Genomic DNA, 12,751 nt, shown 5'->3' with positions numbered 1-12,751 from the left:
TGATGTTTTGCACTTTTGCCTCATGTGTTTTCAGGTTTGAGGGCTTTTTTGGCAAGATTGACCTTGGTTAGACTCTGCATATGTTATTTCTCCGTATGGAAAATAAAGTCAATTTTCGACACACGTCTGTTATTAGTTCAATAACAAGTGTTGCTTGTTAAAACATGTGACTAGTGAAACTCAAATGATTTTAGAAATATTTAGCCAAAGCCAAAAAGTGTTAGAGAGAAGGAGAGACGCCGGTGCAGCTCAGATGTCTTCTTAGTTTTCTTTATTCTTTAGTAAAAGGTGCAGAACATTATTAAACTTTGACTAACGTTTCGATGTTCGTTAGTCAAAAACATCGACACATCGAAATGTTAGTCAAAGTTTAATAATGTTCTGCACCTTTTACTGAAGAATAAAGAAAATAAAGCGATGTAGATTACATTATTTATTTCTGCGAATTGTTAAATAAAGCGATGCAGATTACATTATTTATTTCTGATTAATTGCGTCTTTTGATGTATTTTGCAACATTTGCTTGTTAGGCTGGGCTACTGTCAATGTCCTGTACAGGTCAATGTTCAACAATTGCTGGTGTAGGCCTAGGCTATTAATCAATATTAATAATCATATTTAATTAGCATAAAGTTTCCAAGTCTGCTAACGTTACCTACCAGCTGCTGGTATGCTAATTGTAGTTCGTTGTAAAAGTTTGTTTTGTTTCTGTTCAACAGTTCCTACCCAGTGAATACAGAACTATGTTTTTATGAGTCTGTACTTAACCCTTAAAGGTGTAGGTTTTTGAACATTCTAAGTTCCGCAACAATTGAAGGTTCTAAAATTCTATGTTGAATTCAATGAACCCAGATATTCTTTAGAATGTTCATTTCTCAACATTCCCGTCACACCGGTGTGACGGTACTCCTTTAAGGGTTAATAGTAGATTTAGTAGATTAGTAGATTTAACATTAACAATAGCTAATATTAGCTGGAATGACACCTGCTAACCTGCTTGAAGCTGAACGAAATGGAAGGCAGAATATTCCTTGATATCACAAAGGGTATGTCTCTGGGTGGACTTTTAAAATCCGTCTGGATAAAAATAAATAAATAAATAAATAAAAGCAGATACATACCTTCCGAAATCACCTGATTTCCATTGCATTTTGACAGCTGCTGGACTTGACGGTTGAAAGAATATGCCTGCCTGCCTGACGATTTTTTTTTCTCAACCTTCAAATAACTATGCAGCTGTGTTGAAGTCACCCTGGTGCTGGGTAGTGTACTCCACGTCAGGTGGGGGACAGGAGGGAGCACAGCTAACAAACTATCAACCCAGCAGTGATAAACTATCAACCCAGCAAGCTGGGTTACAGAAATGACCCAATATGAGTAAAAACCACCAAACTAAATGACCCAACAGCCTCAACCCAGCGTTTGGGTTGAAAAAACAACCCAGCATTTTTTAGAGTGTGGGCATGAATCATTGTGCTGAACGGTATTTGTCAATGAGCAGAAACACACACGACATTCAAACTATTGATAAGATGTACTGGTCTGTATCTATAGGCTAACATTGGACAAATAAATGACACTGACTCGCCATAACCTGACTCAGGAAAAAAAACATTTTCTTGCTTTGCCGCAAACTCAGCAATGAAATCATAGGCCAGTTTGCAGGTAGCCTAACGTCTTTTTCATAGAAGGGAGAGCCCAGTCTCTCCTGTGACATGGAGGTGCGCAAATAGTTTTTAATAGCCTGTTCAACTTCGAAAAGCTTCGTTCACCCGATGCCAGTCACTGATCGCAATTTCAAAGTTCGGAAAGCTTCATCTTTTTAAGTTTTAAGTGCAGTGGCCCCTATCTGCCCCCTTTGGAATTATATCTCGAGCCTATTATAAGGTCCAGTGCGTTATGTCCTGGGATTCGGATGTGCTCAAAAAGAAAAGAAAAAACACTTTTTTATAGATGGTTATGAGGAGCAATGTGAGAGAGAAATTTGATGATCATTGATCGTTGTTTTGGGACGTTAAGCCTTTTCCATAGGCGTCAGTGAAGGAGATTGAAGAATGACCATTTTTTTATACGAAAATATTTCTTAACTACAAAAACTCAGTGTCTAAAAACTCAGTGTCATTCAGACTCAACCCTCTTGTTGTTTTATTATCTTTTTCGTTGTCGTTTGAACATTGGCAAGCAGGCATGTTGCGGTTGTGAAATTTCTACAGTAGGCCTACAACATGCTGTTAGGCTGGGCTACTGTCAATGTACTTGTACAGGTAAATGTTCAACAATTGCTGGTGTACAGGTTATATAATCAATTAGCTAAATCATTTGTCCAGCTGTTTAAAAAAATTTCCGTGCTACATTCAAACGCAAAAGGTGCTTTGATATATTTTTCGTTTGAACGTCGGCAAGCAGGCATGCTTTGGTTGCAATGAATGAGGATAATTGCTTTTTTTTGCATTATTTTGAATATGACTCGCTCCAGTCTCAACAGCACGTACTTTTTCCACACGCTAAGTTCTAACACACATAGGCCTATCCCCTCTCGCTTTCTCTCTCTCCATCCCTGCACACGGTGCTTTCTTAAAGGAGCTGGACCATTTTACAACAATTGCATCTACATTTTCATATTAGAATGTTTTGTCAAGTGTAAGCTTAAACTACCGTGATCAATTTAAGTTCCCGTGCCCCCGCTGCGTCATGGAAGCAGTAAGTCAGTCGCATCAAAAATAGTAGTGGCACCCAAGTGACACCTTGTGGTTGTTTGTGTCAACTGCAGTTTGTGCCATTTCTGCTGAGAAAATGGGGTGCGTGATTCATGAAGGAACCCGTCCAAACTTAACGGGGACCCTCTGTATGACGTAAACCGCTACATCTCGGCTCTGGCATTGCCTTAACTCATCATGTGGGAAATCAGATTATCTGTCAATATTGGGCTTTGAAAGTAAGGGATATTTGCTCAGAAGCCTAATAGTAGGCCTAGGCTACATTTTGTAACATTTATAGAGAAACCGAGGGGAAGTTTAATTAGAAATCGTTGGAAATTGAAAACATACAAAAAAAGATTCGGGGCTTTTAAAAAGAGATTCGGGCCTTGAGCCCCCGAAGCCACCCCCTCGCTCCGCCAATGCAACCACCCAGCAGTAATTTCTGCATTCAGTGAGATTTGCACCGCCCTAATTTTATTTTTGACTCTTCCCATCCCCATTGCAACCTCTGAGCGCTCATTCTCCAAGTAAAAGACCATTAAAAACCACTTGAGGAGCACAGTGGGACAGGAGAGACTGAGTGGACTTGACATGTTGTCCATAGAGAATGAGAGAGCAAAGAAAATGGACATAGGCCTACACAGAGCATCGTGGACGAGTTCGCGGAGCGCAAGGCTCGTCGTATGCCCTTCAAATAGTGCTGCGTATTATTGTTGTTTTATTATTAGGGGTCATGTAGCCTAATGTTTTTGTTGTTCTCTTGGTTACACTTCATGTGCGTTCGATGGACAATTACATAGTTGCTCTCCGTGGCGCTGACGCTTGTAAGACCCGCTGTTGCGGGCATGTGTAGCCTATGTTTTAAAATTATGTTATGATGAGTTTAATAAAGGGCCCGGTCATGTGCCCCGCCCCCGGCCCGGCTCTGACTTGTTCCGCCACTGGTTTAAAGTTATAGGCTACACGGTAAACTACAGGTAAACCAAAGTTAAATTGAGCTTTTTTAGGGCTGTATAAAGTTGACCAAATGGATATAGGCTGTTAGGCGTGAATAAAGTAGGCTACTTTGTTGCTCCAACCCTTCCAACGTTAATGGGGACGAATGTTGACATTTTCCGTATTTTGCGTGAGAAACCCAGGAAATCTTAGCCTAGAAATCTAGACGCGCCCCTAGCGCCATGGCCCACTTCCCCGAAAGCATCTTAAGCCTAAGAGCGTCGTAAAGTCCCTCTTACGAACGTCTTAAGATTTGCCGACTGTTTCCCGAAACCATCGTAGCTTAAGAGCATCGTGAAAACACTCGTAGATCTACGAGTGCTCCAGAGTACTCGTTACCGGCTAAGAGCGTCTTAACAGTACTTCTCACTGAGGTCACCAACAGGACATACAGAGGAATTACAACTTAGAATACATAATCCAATTTACGTTCCCATTCTTTATTGTGTTTACCTGTGATGAATCAGATTTTAGCGTGCAAAATAGCCTACATTTAATGGTCATAATAATGTGATGAAAAGCGGACAAAAATGCAATCAAGTTATGAAACGAAAGTGAATATTTTATTAGGCCTATGAGGTAAAAAGCAGAGAAAGCAACATGTGGTTTAGTCTGTAACCTACTGCATCAAAATCTAAGCCTACACATTTCCTCTCTTTCTTACTCGACTTCTTTCTTATCTTTAAACGCGTTCTTAAGTGGCACCGCGAAAAATTATTGCATGGTGCAACAATCTAATCTTAAAATAATTACAATTATTTATGTCTCTGTGTGGTATATAACCTACTTGGGATGCTTACATGCAGATGTCAAAGTGTTTCTATTTTCGTATTGATGTGAATTAATGTGTAGATCCGAAGTTTAAATGGTAGGCCTATAGCTGTGACGTGCAGTCACCTGACATCACCGTCAAATCAGAGGATATTTCAGAACTATTAACGTGGACAGCTCCCCTTAAGAGCATCTTAAGAGCAGTGCATGCGCGTTCACGCTACGAGCATGTTTGGGAAACAGTCGGAAAAACCAAACGAACGATCGTAAGATGAATCGTAGAAAACCCTCTTAAGAGCGTGTCTCCGTCGTTATCGGGGAAGTGGGCACTTTTGAAGATAAGAAAGAAGTCGAGTAAGAAAGAGAGGAAATGTGTAGGCTTAGATTTTGATGCAGTAGGCTACAGACTAAACCACATGTTGCTTTCTCTGCTTTTTACCTCATAGGTCTAATAAAATATTCACTTCGCAAAGATAATGTCAAACTATTCTGGCAACGTCTCGTTTCATAACTTGATTGCATTTTTGTCCGCTTTTCATCACATTATTATGACCATTAAATGTAGGCTATTTTGCACGCTAAAATCTGATTCATCACAAGTAAACACAATAAAGAATGGGAACGTAAATTGGATTATGTATTCTAAGTTGTAATTCCTCTGTATGTCCTGTTGGTGACCTCAGTGAGAAGTACTGTTAAGACGCTCTTAGCCGGTAACGAGTACTCTGGAGCACTCGTAGATCTACGAGTGTTTTCACGATGCTCTTAAGCTACGATGGTTTCGGGAAACAGTCGGCAAATCTTAAGACGTTCGTAAGAGGGACTTTACGACGCTCTTAGGCTTAAGATGCTTTCGGGGAAGTGGGCCCAGGGCTAGTCTAGCAACTCTCCTACATTTTAATGTGGGTCTGGCTCGCCAGGCTAGGGAAATCTCCCTTATTTTCATTGTTCAATGTTGACAGAGCTATGGAACGAAAGAGAACGTTATATGGCGACAGAAATCAACAATCAAACAAGCCACTTTGATTTTTTGCTGTTTTCATTAATACAAAAGATGGGTGACCCCCCCCCCCCCCTAGACAAAAAAAAGTTAGATGACCCTCCACTCAACAAAGAATAAAGACATGACCCTCCCCTATTTTCCTCCGGTGACCCCGTTTATAAATAACGAACAGTCCCTTACAGGAACTTGTCTCGTGAAATTCGTGCTCATCAATTACATGCCATTCCTATCTTTTGTCCCTCTATTTCAGGTGAACATGAGTGTTATTTGATTACATAATCACAAAAAATGCTAAGAAATTAAAACAGAATAGGCTAAACACCATGTGCAGGTCAGTAGGCTAACTTCCTTCTCATATGGCAAAATCAACTGATCTGATCGATTATGAATTGTGTTGCAATCACACCCAGCTAAACTTAACACAGCAAACTCAAACACCACTGTTGGCATGTAAGAAATAAGCAGTTAATTAACTATCCTTACCTGTTTTATCCATATTATGACCAAAATAATAAAGTTAGCATATTTAAATGCCATTGTGAGCTAGCATAACAGCCTATTAAGCCTAATATAGGCTACATTGCAATGGCTAATTGTTACAATAGGCCTACAATAAATGAGCTTTAACAATCACACATTCTGACTTTTTCTGGTTGATTATATATCCATGCAGATCGTCTTTGATTGTACCAGCAGTGTTTTGTGTTATAATATGTTACAGGATTCATGATTTTAATGCTATTACATGATGCTGACTGAAGCTGGCTATAAAGCCTAAGCCTAGTTTTTGCCCATTTGCTTAGACACTAAAAACGAATGCTTACACCAAAGCCTCAATATCTAAACTTCTTGTAGCATACAGTACCTTAAACACTGTGAAACCATACCTTAAATGAATACGCCACCCCAAGGTGAAATTGGGTCACTCCCCGCAGTCCCTAGAGTTGGATGTGTGAGTCCTGGGCCCACTTCCCCGATAACGACGGAGACACGCTCTTAAGAGGGTTTTTCTACGATTCATCTTACGATCGTTCGTTTGGTTTTTCCGACTGTTTCCCGAACATGCTCGAATGGCTTTTTTTTAAAAAGTCTTCCAGGGAAGTAGGCTACAGTATGCCCCCGGGCCCCCCTATCTTAACAGGGGAGGGGTTTTTTGCATCTATGCCCAGGGGTTCATAATCCAGCCGTGCCTATGTCCGTCAAAAGTTTGGTATATCCTAATTGACTGACTTCACTAATGACTTGTTTGTGATTTTAATAATATTTTTGCATGGCAGGAAATGTATTGAAATTCTGTTATTGAAATTCACACCGCACCACAGATTTGGTCCCCCCCAATGTTGACATCATGGCTACGGCCTTGAGTGAGCCAAAGCGTTTTATAGCCGACCCAGCCATTGTCCTAATCTAGAAACGGCCCGGTTAGCTTTAGCTTAGCGTAGTCGCTGTAATCCGGCGATTCCAGCTAGCATGTCGTTGCAAAAGTGAATCAAATAACTCAAGATTTGTTATAATTATTTCTCGTAACCTGTACATTCACATTGAGTACAAATATCAATGCAAATTAACACGAAGGGATTTACTAGACCAATTTAGATTTGGAACTATTTTCGGGCATAGCAATGGCAAAGCACCGCTGCCAGGCGCAAAGACATCACGCAGCCCACCATCGATGGCAGTATTTTATCCCACTCTGCACAGCCCAAACACTCCATTTCAGTCGGCATGGGTTGGCACAATCCACACTCACACCACCAGTTCGTGTTTGCTCTCATTCTCTCATCCGACACGCCTTGACTAGCAGTGTTGGGCAAGTTACTTCAAAAGCGTAATGCATTATTTATTACTTGTTACTGTAATCTCAAAGTAATTTGTTACATTACAATATTACTGTCTTTGAATTGTAAGGCATTACACTACGTTTACATTACTTTCACCAAAATAACAGGAAATATGGATTTGGTGTTCTTAATAGATCTTCATGTGTTCAATGCAGCTCATTACACGGCAGGAGGTGATGTGGTATGGCATAATGACTGAGCTAGGCTTAAGGCAAACAAATGAACAATATAATGGTTGCAGTTATGGCTCATGGGACAATGTAGGCCCCAAAGGCCAAAGGTCACTCACAACTTAATATAGTAAAATATAGCCATAGTGAAATTGTATGTTGACTTTAAATGGTTCTCATCATTGCTGGTTGCCTTTCCTTCCACTTACAGTGGTGTAGACTTAATGCAAATAGTTTGAGAATAATGGCTATGATCTTTGTCTGTAAAAGAAACATTTTAGTTATTCTCACTGCTTGAAATGAGTAGTATAGCCTAACCATGTTAGATCTGTTGCATGAATGGCAGAGTCAGAGATAACTCAAATTCCCTTTCTACAGTCATCTAAACAAGGCAATCAAATTCCAGGACCAGCATAGATTACTTTTTTTAATTCTTGGATAATATTCTCTGGTGCCAATTGAGCATTTCTCAATTTTGGATTAAAAAGCAAAGTAACTTCAGTTACTGAGAATTGTACCGAGTAAAATATTACTGAAATTGAATTGGTAATGCCTTACATTACTGCATTACAGCAAAAAGCAATACATTACTGTAATTACATTACTTTTTTAATGCATTACTCCCAACACTGTTGACTAGTCGCAACGCCCTTTCCCAGATCCAAAGCTCGCAACTCCTCTTCAGTGAACTCAGGTTCGAAAAGGTAGGGTCTTGGATCTTGGTAGTCGAAGTCATCATCTTCGTCTATCTTGTAATCTTCCATATTCATCGCCATTACAACTCTTAGAGAAAGCCCACCTGTCAGTGTCAGCCTAGTAGCAGACAACTTGGTAGTCACGCTGGTGTATTGCCGGAAGTTGAGGGTTTTCAGATGCTGTGTGATGTCTTTGCGCCTGGAAGTGGTGCTTTGCCGGTGTTATGCCCGAAAGTAGTTCCAAATCTAAATTGGCGTATTCCTTTAAACACATTTTCTGCTTTGCACATTGTTTGCAATTCTGCAACACACTTATTGTGAAACACTACACACGATTTCTTACATTAGACACTTTGTTCCAAAGTGAAATCTCCTGTTATCATTGGGAAAACATTTCTAGTCAAAATCCAAGCACATCTGGTAATTGGTAAAACCCGCACACATACCTGAAAACACAGAGAAAATGGAACACCAATCAGTCTGAGGCTTAGCACTACAAATAGACTTCAGGCAGGGTCGGACTGGGAACAAAATTCGGCCCTGGCAATTTTCTCCTGGACCGGCCCACTACTGGACCGACGACACCCCCCCCACACACACACACACACACACAAGCCCACCGATACCAAAATCCCCCCCTGATTCCCCCCCATAAATAACAAACACTTAGATTTGGACCTATAGGTTATTATAATCACAATAACATGGGGGTCCGGGGGGGTCTCTCCGGGATTTTTAAAAAAAAAAAATTGTTGCTAATCACACCATTTTAAAGTGATTTGAGAGGAACAGGATTCAGGGATAGGCTACTAAAGACAGGCTCATATTCTGTCTGTCTCACGTCATGTTACCCCATGCATTAAACCACATGTCACTGCTTGACTAAATGAAAAATATAGGCTACTGAACATGCATGGAGATCGTCATAGTTGACAGAAATTACGATTTGTGCCAACATGTTGTAGAAACACAACCACAGCCTTTAGGCCTATTTGGTGCAAATCTTCTCCTTTACTTTGGTTATAGTCAGCAATTCACATTAACTGTAGGCTATCACCACAAGACAAGTGTATACTAAACGTTTTTGCCCAAGTTTGTGTGCCGTCATCACATTTTGCAAAATTAGGCTACCTTCGTTACCAACCTACCAGTTGATACTTTTTATGTGCATCAACTCGCGATTGATTGTGCATCTAATGTAACACTCGGTGGAGAGACTTCCACTTTCCAAGTTTCACTTTCACTGTCGTTGTGAGCTAAAAGGCTACTATATGGGAAATACTTTGAAGTTCCTTTTGAGTCCAATCATGAATAGGTTTTCTTTAACCTGTGCTACACTTTTCCACCAAGTCGTGCGAAAATTGTAGGCTACCCAGAGTTTTTTTTATGTTGACAGACAAACCGCACTACAGTAGCCTACACGGTGCAGTAAATGGAAGCTCTTCGTAGCGCGTGCAACTAACGTCTATAAAAACAATATATTTATGTAATAAAACTAGACACCTCTGATTGCTGTTTACGGTTAAACTGCGATGATGTGAACACCAGCCAGCGGAGGGCACTTATATAGCTTAGGCTACCATGCATGGACTCGTAGGCTATATTTCCCCACAAACCAAGCGGCTGCTTGGACAAATCCACTTGAGGGGTGGGGCAGGGGGGCGCGATCGTAACACACACTGAACCTGTCATGAAGAGGCCAAAATGATTGACCTGTCACCCCCCAATCCAAATGGATACAACTGCATTTATAGGCTAAACCTAGGCCCGGTTGTTGCATTTGCCCAGTTGTACAGATTACCAGTCCGAGCCTGACTTCAGGTAAGTTATTGTGTACCCGTTCAAGCGTGTACTTTTACACTGAGTACCGTGTACAGTTCTGTATTTGCCCCTTTACTCCCCATCTCTAAAACCTATCAGATAATTATTTTTAGTGGGCCAATGAAAAGTACAGTATATAACCACCAACCGCATACCTGCATGACTCCTTTGCAAACAATGGAGAGACATTGAGGTGAGGTCAGTTCAAGGGTGGATATGCCACACGAGGTGATATTTTGCATAGCCCAAGAGGACATCACCTGCGATGTCGACGAGGACTTGTGGCCAGATCTGAACAGAAGGCGGGATAATAATAATAAATAAGACATTTTATTTGTTATTTTATTGTTGCGCCTTTCAAAGCACCCAAGGTCGCTTTACAGAGTAAACACAGTAAAAAAGAATAATAATAATCAGCACGCACAAGACATTTACAAGGCAAAAGATGCCGGACCAATCCCGGAGGATTTAATGTTTAAGGATAATTCCAGTATTTAGCGCTTTGAGTCCCTTTTCTGATTTGTTTTGGATGAACTAGAGTGGTGGACATCGAAATTTTGACGATGGGTCCTCTCTCGACTTTCTGACTTGTTTTGAATCGCCTTTGACTGTTTCAAAGTGGCTGGCTATGGGCATGCACAAACATGTCCTTAAAACAACCCTTAACGTTTGTTTTCAAAACTGTGAAACTCACCGAGTGGAAGTTCATTGATGACAACATTAAAACGAATCAAACGTTTAGCGATCATGAAATAATACAATACATGATAAGATGTCAACAAGCAGGGAGATAATGAAGAGCAGTAGTACTCAAACTACTTGTGGTAGGCTATGGTAGATTGGTCAAATCTAGCAAGTAGACAAGTTTAAGTGGATAACTTGAAAGTGACAGTAAGACATTCGAAAGCCCAACAAAAGTTAAGGTTGCTTTAGATAAAGTACAAAGACGTAAAACTGGTGCTCTGAATAGCGATTCTGTTGTCTTTGAAGGTTTCTCTTATTGACACATTTAACCGTAATTTGGATTAACACCCGCAAAACAGGGGAATACCAAATTAGGAGCATTTTACGCTTCTCCTCCCACCTTTTAACACGAAACTCCCACTTTCCCCTGACCCTCCTCGGAATGCATATGCATGACACGGGAAAGCGCAATTTGCCATTTTCAGCACCTGGGACAGGCAGTCTGCAGTTTTACCCAAGTGCGGCCTGTTTGTAAATAGCTCGCATCAGTTACGTCGGTCTTTGCGAACAAATAACGCCTGGAAACAGGCACAAACGGCTTGATAAATTTAGCCCATCAGTGTGTTGCTGTTGATTTTAGCTAAATAATGTACCTGTGACAGGTTATCAAATATTGAACAATGGGATAACGTTTCATCGTAACCTTTATTGATGCCTGACATGTTGATATTGATGAAATACAGAGATGTAGCCTACCGAGAGGCAACTGCAGATAACGTTGTTCAATAGGTTCAACGTATCCCTTGCCTGCCAGGTGGTGGTAAACAAAGAGTTATAAAGCCTAATACATCACTCTGGCTCTGTGCAGCCGATGTAAATTCTAGATCTACGTGGTATAATTCTAGAATGACTTACAAAGACACACTGCTCCAACCATGGCTCCAACACATCATTGCCCATGGAACAGAAGACACAGACACACACTTTGTGTCTTTGTTAGAGAAACACTCTGCTCAAATATGCCAGCAGGAAATGTCATGGTTGACACACAACCGAGCCCTTGCTGGCACAAATTGTTGTTCTTCATGTTTGAAGTCTTTTTCACTGATGGAAAGAGTATTAGCGCTAAGAGCAAGAGACACTTTTCAGTCAGAAAGACAGACAGAGAGAAACACAGAAAGAAAATGTATTCATAAGAAGTCTCTATCAGAGTTTCAAATAGAAGGTTCTATCTTGGGTGCACTGCATTCTCAAGAGCTGTTAAGCATTCTGAACTGTACCCTGCTAAAATAACAAGAGTTTAAATAATGAAATTCAGACTTTTGTCAAAACAGATATGAATTGAATCTAACATTTTCCATGAGTATATTCTGCTTGCAATATCTTCCGTCAGCAAGTTGTCATTAGCTGCCAGACTTGTTGTCTCATTACTGCCTGCCTGGAAACTGCTGACTGGAAACACCATAACAACAGCATCACTTATTTTTTCACATGCTTCTCTCCTTATTAGCAAGAGATTGTTGAAATGGATTGGACAACTGAATGCCAATCAACAGACATTTCAGAAAGTGTTACTGAATCCCACTCAGTTTATCCCTTTACACAGAAATCCTTTTTATTTTTTCCACTGCTAAATGCCCATCTCCTGTCTCTAATAATAGCTAAATGTTTTTTTTTATCTGTGCATGATACTCACTGTCCATCACTGTCCGTCTCAGTAACTATTCTTCCTCTGTTTCTTGAGGTCACTTGTCCTAGTCTCTGTCCTGGCTCTGTCTGTGACGCTAACATGAAATACAGTCAATTAGAGAGCTTTGCAAGTGATGTGTTGATTTGGACTTTTGAAGGTTGTGCAAAAAGCATTACAATCTTTCAGCATGCAGGCAACAACTGACAGTTGCTCTGTTTTGTTCAACAGTGGCATTCAAATGTGTAAAGGCATCAAACACACAGCTGCTTTAGAACAGGTGATTGTGAAAAATAGTCCTTCCTCTGTTTATATTTCATAATAGACCTGTGTGTGTGTGTCAGGGGTGTACCAGTGTCATTGCACCAGTGTAGCAATCTCTCC

At 40.5% G+C, this 12,751-nt stretch overlaps 1 long non-coding RNA gene across 1 annotated transcript in view; it reads left to right on the top strand.

The window, feature by feature from the left end:
* Nucleotides 1-1,318: 1,318 nt before the first annotated feature.
* Nucleotides 1,319-12,751, top strand: part of LOC121693214 — a 14,706-nt gene continuing 3,273 nt past the window's right edge. The window contains exons 1-2 of the long non-coding RNA XR_006025432.1: nt 1,319-1,457; nt 8,185-8,189. This is a non-coding gene — a long non-coding RNA (uncharacterized LOC121693214). The remainder of the gene's footprint in view (nt 1,458-8,184; nt 8,190-12,751) is intronic.

This window comes from Alosa sapidissima, chromosome 19 (genome assembly GCF_018492685.1).
Source record: "Alosa sapidissima isolate fAloSap1 chromosome 19, fAloSap1.pri, whole genome shotgun sequence".
Taxonomy (NCBI): domain Eukaryota; kingdom Metazoa; phylum Chordata; class Actinopteri; order Clupeiformes; family Clupeidae; genus Alosa; species Alosa sapidissima.
This window is presented reverse-complemented; position numbering and strand designations above follow the sequence as displayed.